We start from the raw sequence: 11,881 nt of genomic DNA on the forward strand, positions 1-11,881 counted from the left end.
GCCCTCTGCCCCCACCACTTGGCATTCTGGTTGTGGTTAATGTAGAGTTTCGAGTTTTCCTATGCTGGTTGTATTTATATTAACCCTGTGGTTGGTGTACACGTGTGTCTGTGCTGTCTTGCCCCAGCGGAGGGCTTGTCTTCCTCACACTGGTAGAGTGAGCAACTACTGCAGGGCAAGGACACTTCCTCACACCACTGCTCTGCATCCTGTCTGTGTATCTTCCTGAGCTACACAAATTCATAGTTTCTCTGGGAATCCAGCCCAGGAAGCAGATCTCTTGCCCATTGAGTGAGTACCTGTCCTGAGACTCAGCTCATTCCTCAGTCACTGCCTCCTTGCTCTCCTTTTCCTCCCAGCCGTGGTGTCCTGTCCTTCTTCCCTCACCCTGCAAAGAAGCATCAGTGCTCCAGGCCTTGCTGCTCCAGGCCTGCAGGGATCCTCCTGCTTTCTTGCATTGATGGTGATCATCTACCACCACAGCCCATAGCTGGGCCATGTCCCAGAACTGGAGGCGCCGTTCATGGCCATGGCTAGCCAGGAAGTGGCCACATTGGGGGAGGGCCATCTCCTCCACAGGGACCCCCACATGCTGGCCCACACTACCTACCACTCTGTTGGCAGGATGTTGACAGCCCTGATGACTCCAGTGGAGCCAGTGCGCAGCAGACTCTGTGACTGGAACCATGCAGTCAATGGACTCAGCTCTCGGAACAAGCAGCCCCTTGTGGCCTCAGAGCCATTCCAGTTGAAGAGGTAGATGGACCCTTAACTGGAGCCACAGGCTACCTTCTTCACTTACTTCATGAGGGTGACAGAGGTCAGGTTCCTAGACTAGGCCCTGACAGCAGCTCAAACCTGAATCGCTTGATGTTGAAGACACCAAGGCAGCCATGCCCACTGCCCATCAGCAGTGGCTTCTTGGCTGGGACCAGAGCCATGTCAATGATGAACTCCTTATGCTGCCACATATCTAGTAAGGGGCCCACTGGTCCCAGAGGCGGATGCCACCTCTGTCATCCCCAGTGGCCAGAACATTCTCATCCACCACCAGCAGACTGTTGATGGGGGCACCATGAGCCTTGGATATGCATCTTTCCTGCTTCACATCTAGAACATGGATGACTTCGTCCCTGGAAACAATGACAAGTTTCTGCCCATCTTCAGAGAAGATCACAACCTAGCAAGACTTGAGGTGGTGGCCCAAGGACCAGAGTTGCTTAGTTTCTCCCTCTTGGCAGGAGTAGGAAAAGAACAACACGTCTCCATCCACGTCCTCCATCGCCCTCATTTTCTGTGGGCCTCTCCACACACGTGCGGTCCATGCTACTAACCCAGGAGCAGCCACCCAGCTAGAGGAGCAGTGCTCGTGGGGGAGTGGCTGGAAGTGGGACTTTTTTGTTTTTTGTTTTGTTTTTTATTTTTTAATGTTTTTAACAGCCCAGACTATGGTCTCTCATGGTAAACGTTTCATGTCCATTTGAAAAAATTATGTATTCTGCTGTTCTCTTTGGAATAGTCTATAAATATAAATATGGTTGATAGTGTCATGTTCTTATATCTAACTGATTTCTTATTAAACGGTTCTATCAGTTTCTGAGAAAGAAGTGTTGACATGTCCATGTATAAATATGGTCCTCTCTTTTCCTTCTATTAGTTTTTGCTTCGTGTATTTTGAAGCCCTGTTGCTAGATGCTTACAGATTTAGGATTCTTGCTCTTTTTAATGAATTACCTATTTATCAATAAGAAATTTCCTTCTTTATCCATGATACTACTTTTTTCCCCCAAATCTCCTTCTATATAAGGTCTACAGAGACAAGAACTGGAAGTACTCCATCTCACAGCTCCTAGTCACATATCTTAATCTAATTTAGTCAGATAACTACAAGAGTTTACATGTTTCTAAAAACAGAACTACTAGGCTTACAGAACCATTTGAGAGCTGTTTAGTGACGGAAATACATGCCCTCCCAACATACGACAATCTCACATTAGCAAAATAGAAAAATGTCATAGAGCATTCTATAGTGCTTAGTTGAAACAGTGAATGAAGTTTGAAATCCTATATGGGACTCGTATTTTTTTCTTATATTTTAGTACCTCTCCCTTGTTGTTTGCCCTTGCTTCCCCAAAACTAATGTTCTCTCAGCAAACATCAGTAGGACTGAGTATCAGAGTGACCCCTAATGCCAGATTACATGCACGCCCACTCCCTAAATGCCAACCTAAATTCCTGAGGGAGCCAGGATTGGCTTGATATCTATTTCTGGATCTTAGAATAGTGGAGAGTTTTGTTAGGTTGTTTTTAGTCCTAACAAGGCAGCATAAGTCAGCATAACTTGCTATGTAATTGGTGGAAGAAATATTATCCCCTAGTCACCTACTCATGATTGTTATTTCCCTGGCATGGGACTTTTCAAAACAACACTACAAACCAGAACAGAATTCTTACTGCTAAACAAAGGAAAAACTATCTTTGGTGAGACGTGGCAGAAAAGTTAAAATGACCAAAGTGGGGATTATCCTTTCTGAGTTTCAGATTTCTCATCTGGAATTTGAAGTATAGGATGCCTGCCCCAAAGAATTCTTGTAAGAAACAAATAAGATATTTGGTAAGAAAAAATTAATAAACTGTAAAATTCTAAGAAATATTAATTATTAATATTGCTTTTTTATATTCACCAATAGAGCTTATCGTCTTAATAATTTGGTTTTTAATTTGAAAAATCAATGCTTTTATTTAGTTTATGTTTCTTTCAAATTCCTCATTTGCTTTATGAAGAGAACAGTTGGCATTTCAACACATTTAAAAAGTTCTTTATATTAACACCTCTGTTTTCTGTTTTCAACAAAATTATTAAATCCGTCAACATTTTTAAAAATGGAAGCCATGTTCATTTAAAGGTATTTTAAGTATACAAAATAGTCTCATGAATGCACACGGTAAACGTTCTTTTTTTTTTTAATTTATTTTTATTTTTTCTCTCTCCTCCCACCCCATTCCCTCTGTTGTCTGCTCTCTGTGTCATTTGCTGTGTGTTCTTCTGTATCTGCTTGTATTCTCATTAGGCATTTCTGGGAAACAAATCCTGGGACCTTCCAGAGTAGGAGAGAGGCGATTACTCTTTTGAGCCAGCTCAACTCCCTAATCTGCTACGTCTTCTTATTTTCTCTCCTCTGTGTCTCTTGTTGTATCATCTTGCTGCGCCAGTTCTCAGTGATGGCCAGCACTCCTGCTCAGGGTGGCTTTCCCACACTGGGTGGCACTCCCACGCCAGGGGGCACTCCTGCGTGGGGCAGCACTCCAGCGAGGGCCGGCACTCTGTGTGAGCCAGCTTGCTGCGTGGGCCAGACTGCCCTCACCAGGAGGCCCTGGGCATCGAACCCTGGACCTCCTGTATGGTAGATGGGAGCCCAAGTGGTTGAGCCACATCTGTTTCCCTAAATGTTATTTTTTAAAGGCTAAATATGCAAAGCTAAAAAAATCATTCCTCCACTATTTCTTTAAACCATTGCTCCTAAATACCAGCCTTCAAGTTCTCAGAATTCATATCCAGTCATCACTACAGTTTAAGATATAAATATAACTTCTGTTTCAGTTAAGGCCCATTGGAATATAGCCTCCCTATGTAATACAGCTCTTTAGTCTCTGTAAAGCAGAGTTTAAAATCTCTGCACACATGGTATATAAGTTTTTTAAAGTATATGATGTTGACAAAAAAAACTTAATACAATAAATTATATTTTTAACTAATTTATCTTTTGCACAAATTAAACTGAATGTTTTTTTAAATGTTTTTCAGTATCATTTAAAGATCTTAGTGTGCCTCAGCATCTACTTTTTGAGCATCAAGTATCTAAATGTACATGGTTGCTGAAAGGAAAGTGTTGAAAGCACACAATGAAAAATTAGAAGAAAAGTATAAAGAAAGTATACACACATACACACACACAGTCTCACACACACACTTCAAATCAGTTTCTCTGGTTGGAATTTGTTTTTATTCGGAGTTTTCTTTGCTAACATAAACTGTAGAATATTTTCAGTTAATTGAGTTTCCCAAATGCTTGCACTCTAAATAAATAGTTTTATATATTTTTCACTAAACAGGAAATTGAAGGAGGGGAAATACATTCTTAATGACTAAAATTGGCATGTACAAAGAATAAAAAAATATTAAATAAATAAAACTTTGTAAATGGATTATTCACTTCATTATTCATAGTCTCACTATTAAAGTCTAAGGACCAAAAAAAAAAAAAAATCTAATGACCAGATTTTTTAACTAAAGTGAAAAAATGAAAATTTTAATTAGACATAAACTTTTGAGTTTTTTCATAGTTAAGAGACAACTGGAGGTATTTCCCTAAGATATCTTATTTATTTGAAATTTCATAATATAATGGAATAAGACCTCAGAGTTAGATGTTAGATGTGTGTATTTATAAACCTACTATTTATTAATATTTAATGAATATTTATTATTTTGAATTATATTTATCAATAGCTGTTAAGCTTTTCCTATGTACCTGTAATTATGACAACCTTCTGATTTATCATCATTTAACAGATAAAGACATTGAGCCAGTCTTTCATTTTGGGCTATTATGAGTAAAGCTGCTATAAACATTTGCGTATACATTTTTGAGTGAACGTAAGTTTTTATATCTCTAGGATAAATGCCCAGGAAGCAATTGCTATGTTGCACAGTAGTTGTATGTTTCATTTTTTAAGAGACTAATAAACTGTTTTGCAGAATGGTTGTGCCATTTTACAATCTCAGCTAGGTATGAATGATCCACTTTTTCCACATCCTTATCAGCATTTGGTGTTATCACTATTTTTTTAGTTTAGCTGATCTGATAGGTGTGTAATAATATTTCAAGGTAGTTTTAATTTGCATTGCCTAATGGCTAAAAACATTGAACATCTTTTCATGTGTTTATTTGCCATCTCTATATCCTCTTTGGTGAAATGTCTCTTGATGGTTTTTCCCATTTTATAAATTGATTGTTTGAGTTTTTTAACCATTGAATTTTGAGAATTCTTTACATATTGTGGATACTAGTCCTTTGTTGGATATTTGGTTTGAAAATATTTTCTTCCAGTCTGTAGCTGCTCATGTTTTTATTATTACTAAAAGACATAATTTTTTAGAGCACTTTTACAGAAAATTTAGCATATAGCAGAGAGTTGCCATATATTCCTTCTCCCTCCACTCACAGTTTTCCCTATTATTAACATCTTGCATTACTGTGATACATTTATTATAATTGATGAACCAAGATTGATACATCATTGACTAAAGTCCATAGTTTATATTAGGGTTCATGTTTTGTGTTTTACAGTTCTATGGGTTTTGATAAAAGCATAATACAATTATTGATAAAAGATTCCACCATTATAGCATCACACAGAATAGTTTTTCTGCCCTAAAAGTCTCATATGCTATACCTGTTCATCCCTGTCTCCTTCCCACTCCCGCTGGCAAACACTGATATTTTCATTCTATGGTTTTGCCTTTTCCAGAATGTCATATGGATGAAAGTATACATTACGTAGCCCTCCACACTGTCATCTTTCACTAAGCAATATAAATTTAAGGTTCCCCCATGTCATTTTGTGACTTGATGTCTCATTTCTTTTTATTACTGAATACTATTCCACTATATGCATGTATCCATTCACCTATTAAACGACATCTTGGATGCTTAGCTTTTTTGGCAGTTATGAATAAAGCAGCTATAAACATTAATGTGCAAGATTTTATGTAGACATATATTTTCAATGCAATTAACTTTTGCATATTAATCTTGTATCCTGCAACCATGCTGTAATTGTTTATTAGTTCCAGGAATTTTTGTTGCTGTTGATTTGTTGAGATTTTTTCCATAGACGATCATGTCATCTATGAGCTAAGACAGTTTTATTTCTTTCCTTTTCTTGTCACAATAGTGACCTATATTCTAATTATTAACTCCATGAATTAATACCATTCATTTACAGAATATTTATGCAATATTTTTAGTTCATAATAGAGCAACCATAGAGTATTTGTCCTTTTGTGTCAGGCTTGCTTCATTTAACATAACATCCTCCACGTTCATCCATGTTGTCATATGCTTCACGACTTCATTTCTTCTTACGCTATGTAATATTCCATCATGTGTATACTCCACAATTTGTTTATCCATTCTTCAGTTGGTGGACACCTGGGTTGTTTCCAACTTTTTGGCTATCTTGAATAAAGCTGCTATGAACATTGGTGTGCAGATATCTATTCCTGTCACTGCTCTTAGTTCTTCTGGCTATATACTTAGCAGTGTCATTGTCAGGTCCCATGGTAAGTCTATATTCAACTTCCCTAGGAACTGCCAAAAAGTCCTCCACAGTGGCTGTACCATTCTATATTCCTACCAACAATGAATAAGCAAATTCTATCTCTCCACATTCTTTCCAACATTTATAGTTTTCTGACTTTTTAAAATTCATTTTTTAAAAATATTACATTAAAAAAATATGAGGTCCCCATTCACTCCCACCGCCCCCACCCCACCACTCCCCCCACAGCAACACTCTCCCCCATCATCATGACACATCCATTGCATTTGGTGAGTACATCTCTGAGCATCGCTGTACCTCATGGTCAATGGTCCACACCATAGCCCATACTCTCCCACGTTCCATCCAGTGGGCCATGGGAGGATCTACAATGTCTGGTAATTGTCCCTGCAGCACTACCCAGGACAACACCAAGTCCCGAAAATGCCTCCACATCTCATCTCCTCCTCCCATTCCCCACACCCAGCAGCCACCATGGCCACTTTTCCACACCAATGCCACATTTTTCGATTACTAACCACAATAGTTCATGAATAGAATATCAGTGAGTCCACTCTAATCCTTACTGTATTCCTCCTTCCTGTGGACCTTGAATTGGTTGTGTCCATTCCACATCTATGTCAAGAGGGGGCTTAGATTCCACACGGATGCTGGATGCAATCCTCCTGCTTTCAGTTGTAGGCACTCTAGGCTCCATGGTGTGGTGGTTGACATTCTTCAACTCCATGTTAGCTGAGTGGGGTAAGTCCAATAAACCAGAGTGTGGGAGCTGAAGTCTGTTGAGGCTCAGGGCCTGGCTATCATATGGTCAGTCCAGAGATTCAGATCCCCTAGATATATCTTAAACCCCAGCACCAACTACAATTCCAGTAAAGTAACTGGAAAGGCTTGTGAAAAGAGATCACATCTGAGTCCAGCTCCATCACGCAGAAACACCAACTCCAAAGAAGGGCCAACTGACATGGCAGTGAACTCCATCTGCCATGACCATAAAACATGTGGGTCTCTTTAGCCCTCAAAAGAACCAATACCTGGGGTTGTATCTACTTTATCTGTCTCTGAGACTCTGCTCAGGTGTGCATAAGGGCAATCCTTCTGACAATCTCCAGACTATTTTTTAGAGACTCATAGCCATATAAACTCATTTGTCTGTTTTCTGACTTTTTAATAGCGGCCAATCTAATAGGTGTGAAATGATATCTTGTAGTTTTGATTTGTATTTCTTAATCGCTAGTGATGTTGAAAATTTTTTCATGTATTTCTTGGCCATTTGTATTTCTTCTTTGGACTGTTGTCTTGTCCAATCTTTTGCCCATTTTTAAATTGGATAGTTTGTCTTTTATATTTGAACTGTATGATCTCCTTTTATATCATGGATATTAATCCCTTATCAGATATGTGACTTTTGACAAAGTTCTTTGAGGTGCAAAAATGTTTAATTCTGAGGAAGTCCCATTTTATCTATTTTTCTTTTGTTGCTCATGCTTTGGGTGTAAGGTTTGAAAAACTACCACCTACCACAAGATCTTGAAGATGTTTTCCTACATTTTCTTCCAGAAGTTTTTTAGTTGTTGTTTTTATATTTAGGTCCTCGATCCATTTTGAGTTAATTTTTGTATTAGGTATGAAATAGGGGTTTTCTTTCTTTCTTTTGGATATGGATATCCAGTTCTTCCAGCACCAATTCTTGAATAGACTGTTCTGTGCCAGCTGGGTGGGCTTAACAGCCTTGTCAAAAATCACTTGATTGTAGATGTAAGGGTCAGACTCTGAGTTCTTGATTTGGTTCCATTGGTCAATCTGTCTCTCCTTTTGCCAGTGTCATGCTGTTTTGCCCACTGTAGCTAAGTAATATGCTTTAAAGTCAGGAAGTGAGAGTCCTCCAATTTTGTTCTTCTTTTTAAAGACATTTTTTGGCTATTTGGGGCTCCTTACTCCTCCAAATAAATTTGGTTATTGGCGTCTCGATTTCTGCAAAAAAGGCTGTTGGGTTTTTTATAGGGATTGTGTTGAATCTGTAAGTCAGTTTGGGTAGAATTGACATCTTTTTTTTTTTTTTTTTAAGATTTATTATTTATTTATTTAATTCCCCTCCCCTCTCCTGGTTGTCTGTTTTCTGTGTCTTTTTGCTGCATCTTGTTTCTTTGTCCGCTTCTGTTGTCGTCAGCGGCATGGGAAGTGTGGGCAGCGCCATTCCTCGGCAGGCTGCTCCCTCCTTCGCGCTGGGCGGCTCTCCTTACGGGTGCACTCCTTGCGCGTGGGGCTCCCCTACGCGGGGGATACCCCTGCGTGGCAGGGCACTCCTTGCGCGCATCAGCACTGCGCATGGGCCAGCTCCACACAGGTCAAGGAGGCCCGGGGCTTGAACCGCGGGCCTCCCATGTGGTAGCCGGACGCCCTAACCACTGGGCCAAAGTCCGTTTCCCTAGAATTGACATCTTAACGATACTAAGTCTTCCAGTCCATGAACCCAGAATATCTTTCCATTTATTGGAGTCTTCTTCAGTTTCTTTTAGCAATGTTTTGTAGTTTTCTGAATACAGATCTTTATGTCTTTGGTTAAGTGTATTCCTAAATATTTTATTGTTGTAGTTGCTATTAAAAATGGAATTTTTTTTCTGATTTCTTCCTCAGATTGCACATCAGTAGTGTATAGAAATGCTATTAAATTTTTGTGTATTAATCTTATATCCTGCCACCTTGCTGAACTTGTCTATTAATTCCAGTAGCTTTTTTTGTAGATTTTTAAGGATTTTCTAGATATAGGATAATGTCATCAATGAATAGTGAGTTTTACATCTTTCCTTCCTATTTGAGTGCCTTTTATTTCTTTGTTTAACCTAATTGTTCTAGCTAGAACTTCTAGCACAATATTAAATAATAATGTTCCTGATCTCAGCAGGAAAGCTTTCATTCTTTCACCATTGAGTACAATGTTTGCTGTGGGTTTTTCATCTATGCACTTTACCATATTGAGAAAGTTTCCTTCTATTCTTATCTTTTGGAGTGCTTTTATCAAGAAAGGGTGCTGTATTTTGTCAAAGCCCTTTTCTGCATCCACAGAGAGGATCATATGATTTTTCTTCTTCAATTTATCAATGTGGTTTATTACTTTAATTGCTTTTCTCGTATTGACCCACCATTAAAAACCTCCTCCAGCTTTCTTTTGATTAGTGTTAGCATGGCATAACTTTCTCCATCCTTTAGTTTTAATTATCTGTGTCTTTATATTTAAAGTGGGTTTCTTGTGGACTATATATAGTTGGGTCTTGTTTTTTATCCACTCTGTGAGTCTCTATTTTAATTGGTATATTTAGGCCATTTGCATTTAAAGAGATTATTGATATACATGGACTAATATCTACAATATTTGCAACTGTTTTCCTTTGGATGCACTTGTTCTTTGTTACTCTTTAGTCTTCCTCTCTTCTTCTGCCTTCTCTAGTTTTAGATTCCTTTTTTCTCTCTTTTTTCACATATGAATTATGCTTCTTTTAAAAGGTTTTTAGGGGTTGCCCTAGAGTTTGTACTATACATTTACAACTAATAAAACTTCACTTTCAAACAGCACTCTACACTTCATGAGTACTGCATGTACTTTATAACAGAGTATTCCCAAGTCTTCCCTCCCATTCCTTATAGCATTGCTGCATTCATGTTTCTTATCCATAAGTTATAATCATTTATACATTATTGTTATTATTTTGAATAAACTGTTATCTGTTAGATCAATTAAGAATAATAAAACTGAAATGTTTTATTAGACCCTCACTTATTCCTTCTCTAATATTCTTCCTTTTAAAGTTCAGATGTGTTTCTGACCCATGTAATTTCCCTTCTCTCTGAAGACCTTTTTAAAAAATCTTGCAAAGTAGGTGTACTGGTGATAGATTTCTTTAATTTTTGTTTTTCTGATAAATATCTTATTCCCTTCCACTTTTGAAGGATAATTTTGCTGGATACAGGATTCTAGGTTTTGGTGTTTTTTGGTGTTTTTTTTTTTTTCTTTCAACACTTTAAATATCTCATTCCACTTTCTTCTTGCTTGCATGTTTTCTGAAGCAAAATCCACTATAATTCTTATCCTTGTTCCTCTGTAGATAAGGTTTCCCCACCACCCACTCTGGCTTCTTTCAAGATTTCTCTTTGTCTTTATTTTCTGCAGTTTGAATAGATGTGACATGTAGAATTTTGGATACTTACCCTGCTTGGTGGGCTCTGGGCTTCCTGGATCTGTCGTTTGGTATCTATCATTACTTTTTCAAAATTCTCAGTCACTATTACTTTAAATATTTCTTCTGTTTCTTTCTCTATTTCTTCTCCTTCTGGTATTCCCAATATGTTTCACCTATTGTAATTGTCCCACAGTTCTTGGAAATTCTGTTCCATTTTTTTTTTTTATTCTTTTTTCACCTTTCATTTTAGTTTTGGAAGTTTCTATTTACATATCTCCAAGTTCACTGATCCTTTCCTTAGCTATGTACAGTCTACTGATGAGCCCACCAAAGGCATTCTTCATTTCTGTTACAGTTTCTTTTATTTCTAGCACTTCAGTTTGATGTTTCCATCACTCTGTTTATATTATCCATCTGTTCTCGCATATTGCACAATTTTCCCTTAGAGCTCTTTTAGTATATTAATCATAGTTATTTTAAATTCCCAGTCTGATAACACCAATATCTCTGCCATATATGAATCTTGTTCTGATATTTGTTCAGTCTCTTCGGGCTGTCTTTTTTTTTTTTTCCCTTTTAGCACGCCTTGTAATTTTTTACTGAAAGCATGACATGATTTATTGGGTAAAAGGAACTCAGGTATTAATAAACTTTTAGTGTGCTGTTTTATGTTTATCTGGCTAGGGGTTAGACTGTGTTTAGTGTTTACTGTAGCTATGGGTGTCAGAAGCTAAGATCTCCTCTAATGTTCTTTTTTTTTTTTTTTTGTCTCTCTTGTTATCTTTAAATTTCCCTAGAGACTCCTTCTTAGATAAGGCCTGAGTCATGCAGCTCTTTCAGCTGTAATCTCTTGTTATTATACAGGAGCCCTGTTGATGTTGGGGCTAGCTGTGTGGGGAGGAAAAGTGTTACACAGCTCTATGATCAGGTCTCAGTCTTCCACTGAGATTGTGTTCCTGGGCTGTGATATTCATAAGTGCTTCTCAGCATCTTTCCCCCTTAGGTGAGATAGATAAGGCTAGAGAGAGCTGGAGTTGTGCTCCCATGGGTCTTATTATATAATATTTCTAGTAGAAGCTGCATCAATGCATCAGATTTTATCTCAATGACTTGATTAGGTATCCAAATTTCCTGTTGGAATATATAAATGTAAATGTCAATAAATCAGACCCTTGCTAGGATATAATGAAATGATAGATTCCCTACACTTAAGAAATTCCTACCATAGGAATAAGCAATTAAAATACCATAAAAGAGCAGTATGCACAAGATGCTGTGTTTAAGATGAAATATCACCAAATCTGCCCAGAAGATTCTGCCAAAGCATCTTAGGAGTGTTATTGTTCGATCTGAAATTTGAG

The 11,881-nt window shown here is 37.9% G+C and overlaps 1 pseudogene; it reads right to left on the minus strand.

Moving 5' to 3' along the window:
* Positions 1–270: 270 nt before the first annotated feature.
* Positions 271–1,282, minus strand: LOC101442398 (WD repeat-containing protein 55 pseudogene; annotated as a pseudogene).
* Positions 1,283–11,881: the final 10,599 nt, after the last annotated feature.

Source organism: Dasypus novemcinctus, chromosome 16 (genome assembly GCF_030445035.2).
Source record: "Dasypus novemcinctus isolate mDasNov1 chromosome 16, mDasNov1.1.hap2, whole genome shotgun sequence".
In the NCBI taxonomy this organism is placed as follows: Eukaryota; Metazoa; Chordata; class Mammalia; order Cingulata; family Dasypodidae; genus Dasypus; species Dasypus novemcinctus.